At 39.4% G+C, this 13,184-nt stretch overlaps 1 protein-coding gene across 2 annotated transcripts in view; it reads right to left on the minus strand.

The window, feature by feature from the left end:
* Nucleotides 1-12,869, minus strand: part of PIK3CB (phosphatidylinositol-4,5-bisphosphate 3-kinase catalytic subunit beta) — a 174,917-nt gene extending 162,048 nt beyond the window's left edge. The window contains exon 1 of one of the 2 annotated variants that reach the window (XM_045856942.1): nt 12,667-12,869. The gene's annotated coding sequence lies outside the window, so the exon portion shown is untranslated. The remainder of the gene's footprint in view (nt 1-12,666) is intronic. The other variant, XM_045856943.1, reaches the window with a different exon arrangement.
* Nucleotides 12,870-13,184: the final 315 nt, after the last annotated feature.

Here is a 13,184-nt window from a genome sequence, read left to right on the forward strand (position 1 = left end):
TTTTTCACTGCTTTTAGAAACAGAGAAAGGGAGAAAGAAACATCGATGTGAGAGAAAATCTACTGGTTGCCTCCCATATGCCCCACAACCGGGGACTGAATCCACAACCTAGGTATGTGCCCTTACTGGAAATCGAACCCACAACCCTTTGGTTATGGGACAATGCTCCAACCAATTGAGCCACACCAGTCAGGGCAACTATCATTTTTAATAGGCCTAACACAGTGTCATACCCAGAGCAGGTGCTCACCAAATATTCCTTCACATCAGGGTTAAACTCCTTGCTCAAAATCATATGGTGACTGGTAAGTAAGTGGTAAAGCTAAGATCACCCACTTTTGCTTTGTTTTGTTTTGTTTCTGATGCTAAGCCCAGCGATTTCTATAATATAAAAACTTCCAGTAGGGGGAATGGTGGTGAAGAAGGCTTAGTTTAACCCAAAATTAATGCAAATGAGTAGAGACCTCCATCTTATCCACTTATGCATTAACTGCAGTACAGGTATGAGTACAGTACTAGTCAATGTAGAAGACACAATAAATCCAATTTTTAAAAAGTTTTAATGATATTTAAACTCAATATTGTAATTAGTGTCCATTTTGTCTAATATTGAACTTGAATCCTATTATTTAACACATAGAATTAATGTCTGCTACAACTCCCAGTTATGTCACCTGAAAATTGTGTGTGTGCATGTATGTGTATATATATATCTTTTATATAAAGATCTATAAATGTAAATTATAAAGATATATAAATGTAGTTTATATATAAATGTAAGTAGTAAGTAGAAAAGTAGAACATTATCTTTTTTAATCTTCAAAACAGCTGAATTTATTTTAATTATATGCATTTATTATATTCACCTTTCCTGATGAATATAACACAAGAAGATATATAAGAAAGCACCCTACCACTCAATTCCTTAAGTTTCTCCTCCCAAAGGCAATCAATGTATACCAGTTTGTTGGGTATCCTTTCAGAAATACTGCACTTATAAGCAAAAAAATACATATATTCTACTGCCTCCTTTAAAAAAAATAATAGTGGTAGAATTCCATACATACTGTAACTGCACCTTTTTTTTTTAACTTTACCCATTTACCTGACATCAGTAAACAAAATGCTCCTCATTCTGTTTTATAGCTATAGAGCATTCAATCACATGGAGGGGCTACTTTTTAAAAGCCAATCCCCCACTGCTAAACTTTTAAGTTACTTCAAGAATTTTGCTGGAGCTCTGACTGATATGTGTCAGTGGGCTGGGTGTCCTCCCACAAACAGAAAGGTTGCAGGTTCAATTCCCAGTGAAGGCACATGTCTGGTTTGCAGGCCAGTTTCCCTATTGGGGCATGTGAGAGGCAGCCAATTGATGGTTCTCTCTAATCTTTCTCCCTCCCTTCTCCTCTTCTTTCTCCCGCCCTTCTCCTCTATCTAAAAATAAATAAAATCTTTTAATAAAAAATATTTTATTTATTTTTAGGCAGAGGGGGAGGGGGAAACATCAATGTGCAGTTGCCTCTTGTGTGCCCCCTACTGGAGACCTGGCCCACAACCCAGGCATGTGCCCTGACTGGGAATTGAAACACCAACCCTTTGGTATACAGGCCGTCACTCAATCTTCTGAGCCACACCAGCCAGGGCTAAATAAAATCTTTTTTAAAAAAAGAATTTTGCTATATTTTCTTTAACCTTCAATAGCTCCCTATTACAAGAATTCTTGAGTGAATAATAATAAAACAACCTTGTACATGCATCATTTTGCACATGTGTAAGCATACTACAGAATAATTCTCACAAAAAGAATTAATAGGTAGCCCTGGCCAAGTAGCTCAGTTGGTTGGAGCACTGTCCCAGTGAGCCCTGGCAGGTGTGGGTCAGTGGATTGAGTGCCAGCCTGCAAACCAAAGAGTTGCCAGCCCAAATCCCAGTCAGGGCACATGCCTGGGATGCAGGCCAGGTCCCCATTCGGGGGTGTGCGAGAGGCAACCACACACTGATGTTTCTCTCCCTCTCTTTCTCCCTTCCTTCCCCTCTCTCTAAAAATAAATAAATGAAATCATTTTATTAAAAAAAAAAAGAATCAACCAATGAGGGCATGGATAAGTGGAACAACAAATCAATGCTTCTCTCTCTGTGTCTTTATTCCTCTCTCTTTAAAAAATCAATGAAATGTTTAAAGAATTAACGGATAAGAGTATGTGCATTCATAATTTTGATAATGCTAAACTGCCCTTCTTAGAAGTTGTACCAATTTATACCTTCAGGAACAATGTATAAAAATATTTTCCCCCAATCCTATTCAAAAGTATTAAAATATTTTATCTTTGCCAAGCTGATAGGTTCAAATTACTTCGGTGGCATTTAAAATAATTTGAGTTTTTCTCAAAAGTAAAGTATTTCACTATGTAAATCCACCCCCAAAATGCTACCTTTTAAGATTATGGCTTTTGTTGTTGTTGTTGTTTTTCAATTACAGTTGTCCCAATTTCCCCTCCTTGCTCTCCCTTCCCCCTCCCTCATTCAATCTCTACCTTGTTATGGATTATCATAGGTCCTTTTAAGATTACATTATTGGTACCGTCGATAATTTATGAAAACTTCAAAAAGGACTAGGCTCCTTAAAAAATAGTTTTCTTTACTGAAATCAGATCCTAACCTTAGCATACGAGTACAGCTAAATGTAGTGAAGTATAAAACTTCTCTAATTCATTAAATAGTTCATTTTCAAAATGGATAACATGTTAGTGTTTTTAAGTCTCCACATCCAGTAATGATGAAATGATTAATATTTTTAATTTTATAACTACATAGGCCCCTTCTATAAAAACCATTGCTCATAAATTAATTCAAAATTAGTGGTTAACTCAAAATAACTATTGGAGTGGGCTCTAGTTAGAAAAACCTGAAAGTCCTATGCATCTCCTTCTATGTATCTGAGTATTATTAATGGTTGATGTAATGTTATGCTCATATTGCTTTCTCACGTGAATAGGGGGGAAAAAAAAGCCAAATAGTATAATGCTTCTCAATTCATTTTTAAGTTAAAGATTAATAACTACATTTATTAGTTCATTTATTCAAAAGTAAATTTATGTTTTACTTCCTCTATTGTCAATACTTTAGGATCAAGCTTAGCCACATGCATCTGAACAGAAAGAAGAAAATATATTTTTAGCTTTATTATTTGAAAACTCTGAAAACATGGCTTACACAAGCTTTTAGAACATCTAACTATACTAGGTCATATATTAAGCACTTTTGTTAGTTACACATATATGACAAACCACAAAACCACAGTCTTTCTAATTGTAAAGCCAAGGCAAAAGGAAATCCTTATTGTATATTCAAAACAAAAGCATACTACATCAAATTAATTCATTGTTTAATTCTTACCCATAAAACTGGACTATAGCCATATAAACTTGGTTAAGAATAGTGAGAGAAAGTTAATGGTTAAATGGCTGGAAAATTGCTTCATGTTCCAAATATACAGGTACTGAAATGAAGATGGTGATTATTATACTAAAATCATAACACTTTAAACTTATGTAGTCTCATTCAACCTCCTTTTGAAAGACCCAAAAATAAAAAAAACTGCATGAGACAATCATTAAAAGGATAAATTCTAGAGTCAGACAGACCTGAGTTTGAAACCTGACTCCCACTTAAAAGCTGGGTACCAGCCCTGGCTGCTGTGCAAGCCCTGGCCATTGTGGTTCAGCTGGTTGGAGCATTCTCTGGTAACTGAAAGGTGTCTGGTTGGATTCCGGATCAGGGCACCCATACCTACATTGTGGGTTTGATCCCCTGGTCTGGGTACATAACAGAGGTGACCAATCAATATGTCTCTCACATCGATGTGTCTCCACTTGGCACGTTATCTTCCCAAAGCTTTAGTTTCCTCATCTTTGAAATGACAATATCATTAAAACCTTCAGGCCCTGGCTGGTGTAGTTCATTGGATTGAGTGCTGGCCTGTGAAGCAAGGGGTTACTGGTTCAATTCTCAGTCAGGACACATACATGGGTTGCGGGCCAGGTCACCAGTAGGGGGTGCACAAGAGGCAACCACACATTGATGTTTCTCTCCCACTCTTTCCCTTGCCTTTCCCCTCTAAAATGAAATAAATAGTCTAATTACATACAGTATACCACATAGATGAGTTTTCCTAATAGGCTATAATGACAGCTTTAAATGACAAAACAACATAAAAGGAAGCAGGTGCAAATACACAGAATTAAAGAAATCACTAATTAAAAAATAACTGTCTGGGGCTCCAGGAGAAGATAGTGAATTCTTCATAAAGTAAAGGTAAAACAATTGTCATGGTTGCTATAGCATATATAACACTCTAAAAAATATTTACAGAAACATATACAATAGTCCTTGTACAAAGAAGGAGGACCTAAAATGCAGAAGCCTCTCAGTTAGTTAAGAAAAATATACACAATGAAATAGTGGGTGATGTATATCAAGATAGCCCTGACTGGTTAGCTCAGTTGGTTAGAGAATCGTCCCAATAGGCCACGACGGTTGCAGGTTCGATCCTCAGTCAGGGCATATACAAGAATCAATGAATGAATGCATAAATAAGTGGAACAACAAATCAATGTTTCTCTCTCAAACCAAAAAATAAAAACTTTTTAAAGTATATCAAGATTTTAAAAAACTAATAATTTCCAATGATAAGGTGAAATCTCCACAGCCATCAAAAGAACAAAAATGAGATAATTTCAAACAATCAAACCTTGTCCAAAACCAACAGCCATCTACTCGTATGGATGACGTTACTTATGCTTACAATATAAAAAAACAAGCATGTTAAGAGAATTCCAGTTGTTTCTCTTCAGGACACCCTCCAAAAAAAGTTAACTCTAATGAATCTTAGTTAAGGGGAATGACATCTATATAGCTGATAAATAAAGAGCCTAACTTTTGAAAATGTACAACTGCAAAGATAAGTTTTACCTCATAAATTACAATTTTTGTTCAGATAACATAATAGCAGAAATTTGTAATGATTAATAAAGCTAGAGGAAAACAGTGATTTTAATAGTAACTAAATACAAGACTCTGATATTAGGGGAAAGACCTACACATACCCTGGACCACCAGAAAGAATACAATTGGGGGGAAAACAGAACACAGGTGGATCCTAGAACAAATTAAGCCTGAAACATCACTGGAGGCAAAAACAAAACTGAAGCTGTCCTACTTCAGGTACATCATGAGAAGGCAAACTTCTCTGGAAAAAAAACATAATGCTGGGGAAAATAAAAGGCGGCAGGAAAAAATAAGACCAAATCTGAAATGGATTGATTCCATAAAAGAAGCCATAAGCCTGAGTGTACAGGGGCTGAGCAGGGCTGCTGAGGGCAGGACATTGGGGACATCACTCATTTACAGGGTCACCAGGAGCAGAAGCCTACACAATGGCATGTAACACAAATACAGTACCTATACTAAATCAGTAGTTCAAGAGTAACAATTTTATTTTTAATATATTACTAAGATTATTTTTATGTTTCTTTTCACTTTTTAAAGATTTTACTTATTTTTAGAGAGAGAGGAAAGGAGGGGAAAAGAAAGGGAGAGAAACATTATTGCTGATCAGTTGTTAAACTCGCCCCCTACCAGGGACCCAACCCGCATTCCAGGTATGTGCCCTGATGGTAACCAAACCAGCAACCTTTCAGTCTGCCTGCAGGCGGGTGCTCAATCCACTGAGCCACATCAGTCAGGGCAAGAGTAAACAATTTGAAATAATCATATTTCACCTACTTAAAAGAAAGTAATTACTCTGTAACTACATGTAACTTGGAAGTAGTATTTAGTGGCCTGGCTACAAAAACTGAGCATCTGTATTTCAAATAACAAACAGGTCTTCAGTTAATTCCTATGAAAATTATCAATGGGTTGAATTATTAAATAAACATTAAATAAGTTCAAACTGCATTAAACTTAAAACTATGACAATTAAAATCTCATTATTTATATTGCAAAACCTCAATCATTTAAGGTAGTAAAGTGCAAATGTCTCAAAATGGAGTATGACCTCTTGTTGAGAGTCACTGCAAATTTCTTCCAGTGGCTCAGCAGGTAAGGAATTCATGGAATTTAGGTCTTCAAGGTCTAGTAAGCATTGTGGTTAAACCACCCAGTCAACACCAAATTATGTGGGGCAATGCCTGATGATTATCTAAGTTCTTTGACCCCTCCCATCTTTTCACTACTTCACAACTGCCATTACTTCTAAATGGTAAAAGGGGATAGATAAGAAATCAATAATTATAAATTAGTTATTAGAAATACAAGAAAAACTATGGTCAAGAATGTGGGTAAACTGCAGTTTAAATAAAGCTTCTGGATTAACCAAGGATTTCTTTTAATCCACATAATCCTCAGGATCACATTTCCCTTGAAGGCAAATGAGCATTTGCTTGGTGGTCTCCCAAGAGTCCAGAGCACCAAAGGATGACAAACGACAGGGTCAACAATGTGGCAGTTCCTCCAGGATTTCTGAGCTGCAGACCTGGCTCTAGCAATACCAGGATACAGACAACTGTGCATATTAACATTATTTCAGTAACAAACACTCACAGTTAAAGGGTCAACTAATAATAACCTCAGGTGATCTGCTTTAAATATTCAGGGAAATAAGGAGATAGACATTCTTGGTAAAGTGTGGGGCAAAGATATATAAATCCTAAAGCCAGGATTTTTCAGGGGTAGGATCTGTGAATTTTCTGACAAAACGATGGAATTTCTATGTTAACTTCTTTAGGCTGGAACCAAGTTAAAAGGATCATGAAAAGCTATGAGAAGCTACATTTACAATGTACTTGAGCTATACAGGTAACATATCCTCCCTCTCCTACTAAGTTGAATACCTAAAATTCTAAGTGCTAGAATAAAACAGATAGGCTAGTAGAGACAGACCAGGGAGAAAAGCTAAGACTTCATAACATAATCCTTTGCAAAATTAATCTCTACTTTACCCCATGATGGCAGTAGATGGAAATTCTGGGTTTACTACAGAGAGATGAGAGAACATGTGATGATGTCTATTATGATTTTATCACAGACTTAGCTCCCAAATTTCTTTGTTCCCTATTATAACCTGATATTGTGAGATTTGCATCACTTGATAGGCTCCAAAAATTACACAATTTTTTTAATGCCCTGACTGGTTTGGCTCAGTGGGTTGGGTATTGTCCTGCAAATTCAATTCCCAATCAGGGCACATGCCTGGGTTGCAGGCCAAGCCCCCAGTTGAGGGTGTGCAAGAGGCAATGTTTCTCTCATACATCGATGTTTCTCTTCCTCTCTTTCTCCCTTCCTTCCCCTCTCTCTATAATAAATAAATAAATAAGTAAATAAATAAATAAATAAATAAATATTTTTAAGATGTATTTTTTGGTTTGCAGGCTGGCACTCAATCCACTCAGCTATATCAGCCATGGCTTAAAAATGTATTTTTTAACTTAATGCCTTTATAAACATTCCTCCATCTATAAGGTTAAATACTTTATTGCATGTAACCCTTTATGTTGGAGATTGGAATTCTCTCTTATAACTCTAAAAGAAAAACAATTAGGTTGATCAATTATCCACTCCTTCTTGTTCTGACACAGTCTATACATGAGAAATTTTCTCTTTAAAAAACAACTAAGGCCAAGCGTTAAGAACTGGGGGGAGGTGACTGCAAAGGGGTAACATGGAAGAATTCTTTAGGGTACTGGAATTATTCTGTATACTGTTAATTATGATGATTACGAGAACCTATGCATGTGTCAAAATTCATAGGACTGTACATGAAAAAAGTGAACTTTACGGTATATGTACAATTTTTAAAATTCAAGTCACTCCCCTTTTAGAAATGTCTTTTTATTAAATTATCTTTAGTCATCTAAAAAGAGTTGTGTCTATTAATACAGAAAAAAGTCTAAATTAGAGATGCAAAAATCTGCTTTATCAGAGCAACTAAGAGCTGACACACAATACAGCATATACCCAATCATACATCTAGCCCCTTTCATTTTCCCTCTCTGAACTAAAGGCTTGTGATTCAGAATTATTTAGCCTGATAATAAAATAAAGCTACCATAGAATATTTGGGAAACAACAACTTAAAAAGGAAGTACATCGGTTTGAAGCCACTCTTAAAGGGTAAAGCTGGACCTATGGCAGAAAAACCCATGAAGTCAGACTTTAATTATGAGAAAATACAATAAACAGGCCTCTTCAAGAAAAGGATAGTTTCCTCTCCCACAATGTGTTATAGTTGACCCTGGACTACGACAGGCTCATAGACACTCCTTAGAAAAATAGCTCATACACATCAGGGAATGGAGAGGAGATAGAGAGGAAGACATCCAAATATCAAATTTGGGGCAGGGGAAATTGGGGGACATCTGTAATAGTGTCAATAATACAAAAAAAAACTGGGGAGGTGAGAAGAGGAGTGAGAAAGAAGTTGTCTCACTCAAGCCTCAAAATCTGGATTTTCCCTTACCTTCCTTTCTGCTAAATTTCATTCAGTATTATTCTTCTAGTCTAGGATTTCCTTCACCAACATGAATTTTTCCTATATTTCTACTTTGACAATTATACACTTCTAATTTTTCCATACCCTTCCTTGTTCATACACTGCTAGATAGTTTTCAGGTCTAGACTCAGGCAGAGGGAAAGAATCCTAACTTATTGGCCTCTTTCTACAACATGACAAAGCTGTCAAATGAGCAGTTAATAGAAACCAAATAATAGGAATTTATCCCCAAAATATGGTAAGCTATAACTTCAAGTCAAATGGTTCAGAGGAGCCCTGACCTATGTGGGTCAGTGGATTGGGTGTCATCCCTCAAAGCAAAAGGTTTCGAGTTTGATTCTGAGCACATGCCTGGGGTGGGGGGCAGGTTCCTGTTTTGGGGCCTGTGAGAGGCAACTGATCAATGTTTCTCTCCCTCTCTTTCTCCCTCCCTTCCCCTTTGCCTAAAAATAAATAAATAAAATTTTTTTTAAAAAATGGTTCAGAGGATATATACATCTGTGCGCACATGTGCAAGAGGTGCGAGAAGAAAAGTCTCAGGTGTTTTTTTTTGTTTTGTTTTGTTTTTAAAGATTTTATTTGTTTATTTTTAGAGGGGAAGGGAGGGAGATAAAGAGGGAAACATCAATGTGCGGTTGCTGGGGGTTATGGCCTGCAACCCAGGCATGTACCCTGGCTGGGAATCGAACCTGGAACACTTTGGTTCCCAGTCCGCGCTCAATCCACTGAGCTACGCCAGCCAGGGCTTCAGGTGTTTTTTTTAATAGTGTAATTGAAATAATAAACATCTACTCTCTAAAAATTCAACTGCTACCCTTCAGAATTTCTTATGCAATATTATTACAGATCAAACTACCACATTCTAGAATCAATCCCCTCCAGTTAAGACAAAAATTCATTGCCTCAAAAAAAACTATACAAAGCTGGAAAGTTTGTTTGGTTCCTTATTTGTAAAAATGCAAATGATCCAGTACACAATAAACAAGTACACATTTGTTTTGTTATCAGTAGCTTAAGATCTAAATGCTTAGCCTTTTTAGGAAGTATAGGATGTTAATAAAGACTGAAGGAATAAGGATGTCTAACAGAGTAACTCTTGGCCCTCTGATTACCACCTCATTTGCCCAAATCTGGGACCAAAAAAGTGTAAAGTGCGTTTAGTACATGTTATACTTAGAATCAGAATATTTTATAACTTACTTCACTCACACATTCATTCACTCAACATTAGTTAAATTTCCAATCACCATTCTAGTTACTGAGAATAGCAAAGGAAGACAGACAAGGTCCCTGCTATCAGATAACTTATAGTATGTCAGGGGAAAAAGATCATAAACAATTAACAAAAAACTAAGCACAATAATTAGCTAATAATGCAGGTAAAGAGTTTGGATTACTTGTAATAAGAAGCCACTAGAGCAGGAAAGTAAGCAAACATCACTCTGCTGTCTGAAAATGAACTGTAGGAGAGCAAGACGAGAGGCAAAGAGACCAGTTAGGAAGCTACTCTCTAGGAAGAAGTGGGGTAGTGGCAATAAAAACAAACTAAAGTAAAAATATTCAGGATATATTTTAGACATAAAATCGACAGATTTTGCTGTTTATTTGTGGGGTGGAGGAGGAGTGACACAAAGGAATGAATTCAGAATGGACACCAGACTTTTCACTTAAGCAGGGTGAAGGAAGGGGGCAAAAGGAAGCTCTTATGAAATGGAGACTGCGGGGAAAAGAATGGGTTGAGGAATGGAAACCAACAGCTCTACTTTGAACATGTTAAGTTTAAGATGCCTACAGACAAAATAAGTAAAGATATCATGTAGGCAAGTAGAAGAAATCTGAAGTTCAGAACCTAAGACAAAAATCTGAGAGTCTACAGTACACTTGATAGTAATTAAACCACCGGGCATGCATGATAGGATCATCCAGAAAGAGTACAGGTAGTAAATATAGAAGGGCAGACTTGAAAACCTTGAGGCATTATTAGAATGTTGAATTCAGGAAGAGAAGGAAAAGTCAACAAAAAGAGAAAGAGAGTGAAGAGAAAGGAAAGTATATATTGGCATATCTTTTATACAAGGTGGGGCAAAAATAGGATTACAGTTGTGAGTACATGAAACAAGAGTTTACTCTTGTATTATTATTGTATTGTTTTCTATACAACAACTGTAAACCTACTTTTGCCCCACTATGTACTATATACCTCTCTAGTCCACCACCACCCTCCCAACCTGCTGGTGACACACACACTCAAATTCCATAAATTTTTTTTTTTTTTTAAAAAGGAGGTCCAGAAAGACTGACTGACATCCCCAAAGCCCCAGATATTTGGGACTGGAATCCAGGCCTAGAACCAAGATATGACTTCCGACCTCTAGCCTTCCCACAGTAGCTAACAGTGCTTCTACTGTGGGGTTCACCAGTCTAAACTGACACAACAGGGAAGATCATAATTTAGGAAAAACATAATTAGGTTACAAGGAAGAATATAATTTAAATTACAAGGTTCAGTTTTAATTATTTTCTATGTATTTTGTTCACATTCACAAAGCAAGTTCTATCAAAAGCCTTTATGAATGAGCTAGGAAAAGCAGGAAATACATGCAAGAAGTGCAAAATGGCAATAAATCAAAACCCAACTCAATTTTCTCCACTTCTAAAGAACCACCTGAAGAGGAAAAGACCCTCATCAGAGTGTGAACCAAGGGGTGTAAAATAAAGTTTTTTGTTTTTAGTCATTTGTGGTTTAGTGAATGCACTTCTAGTTTTAAAGCTGAAGTTGCACACTTGCCTCCTGAAACTAGGTTAAGATCTTTATCCTGAACACCTCCTGTGGTACATTACGACTTCACCAGTTCTGCTTTTACCATAAAAATCTTAGAGCATAACATAAAAATCCCCACATGATTAATGAACTGCTGAGAATTCTGACTCGTTGGAGATGATTTAATTAGGAATCATATTTCCAAACATCCATTCAGTTGCTTCAAAATAAGTACTCATCTAATTTAATTATGATGACTTCACCAGACAGTAACACTGCCCACAATAATGTTTACAAAAGCACTTGTCACTCCCTTCGGATGTAGCAATGCAGAAAAAGGAGTCTGTTTCCATATTCCTCGTGTGTTTACACTCTGTAACAAGTGACAGAGTTTAAGTGTCATTTAAGATTGTTTAAACAGCAAAGCACTTCAAGTTGGTGTCCCACCATCTTCCATACTAAGCAAAGCCTAAATTCGCCAGCTTTTATTTCAGCAACAATTCACTTGGTCCATGACACAGATATTCCAAGGCAACTGAAGCAAGAGACGACAGGATTCGAGGATGGGACTACAGGACTCTTTCTACTGCCACTCCAATATCAAGCAATTCCAGTGGGGGTTACGGCAACACCAGAGCAGTTCGTAAATAATGTGTCCCCAAACGTCCAAGCGCAGCCAGGAATTAGCAATAGCTGACAAGACGATGCACCAGGGCTGCTAACAGCCTACCATTTATTTACCGATCACTTGCTGTTCCGTCTTGCACACCTTCCTATCCTACCCTCACAACATGCCGCCCGCGCGAATAATAATACATGAAGTACATATTATTATTCCCATTAACAAATCAGGACTTTGGCCCAAGGCCCCAGGGCTGGTCCGTGGCAGCGCTAGGATTTGAAAACACGACCATACCCCAACAGTCTAGGATCCCCCGCCCCTAAAAGACACTTATGCGCAAAACGGCACCCGAGAGTCGGAACGCTCCGAGACTGACAGCGTGGACGCAGCGAGCGAGGACACCTCTCCACAGAGGATTCCCTCAGGAAAGCGACCAACCGCGCGGGCGGCCCGGGTCGCTCAGCCGCGTCGCTGCCGCCGGAGGCCAGGGAGCTCTGCTCACCTTGGAGAAACCAGGAGGGCCGCAGTCGAGCTAGGCGCACCCGCGGGCCGGTGGGTGGGAGTCCGCCCAGCCGGGAGGAAGTGCGGCGCGGGCAACGAAGTCGCTAGCACCCCAAGCTGTGGCCAGCCAGAACGCGCCGCCGGCCCGCTCGGGGGCACCTCAGCAGGCTGCCGCGACCGCGCCGCCCCTCAGCCGCGCCGCATATCCGGGTCCCGCTCCACCACACTCACCTGCCGGGCGCTCCGCCGCCACCGCCGCCGCTCCAAGCTCCGGGTGCGCAGTCAGCAGCCCAGACCACCGCTACCGCCAAGCTGCGGCGCCCCCATCCTGCCTCTCCCAGTCACCTCCCGCCAGCCTCGCGCCGTGCTACACCATCTCGCCGCCGCCGCACCGACCGACGGAGTACGCGCGCGTCACCTCTGTGGTCGCGCCTGCGCGTGCGCGCGTGCGGGGGCGCGCGACAACCGCGCCGGCCTCCCTGCAGCTTTCAGCCCGCCCCACGCGCCGCTCAGGCCAATCCTCGACCCCGAAGCGGCTGCCGCAGACCTACGGGATGGGCCAGGCGGGGCTGGCAGAGAGGCGACTCTGCCCTCTAGTCCTCTCCCGCTGCCCATCGGGCAGCGCCGCTACTGCATGGTGGTTCTGTGACAATATGATGCTGCCCGAGGACCAGGGGATCGAAAACGCCCAGCGAGCTGCTTTCAGAAGCGACCCACCACCTGCCCCGACCTTCGCAGTCCCCTCCCGA

This window comes from Phyllostomus hastatus, unplaced genomic scaffold (assembly GCF_019186645.2).
Source record: "Phyllostomus hastatus isolate PE091 unplaced genomic scaffold, TTU_PhHast_1.1 phas_scaffold_129, whole genome shotgun sequence".
NCBI classification, from domain to species: Eukaryota; Metazoa; Chordata; class Mammalia; order Chiroptera; family Phyllostomidae; genus Phyllostomus; species Phyllostomus hastatus.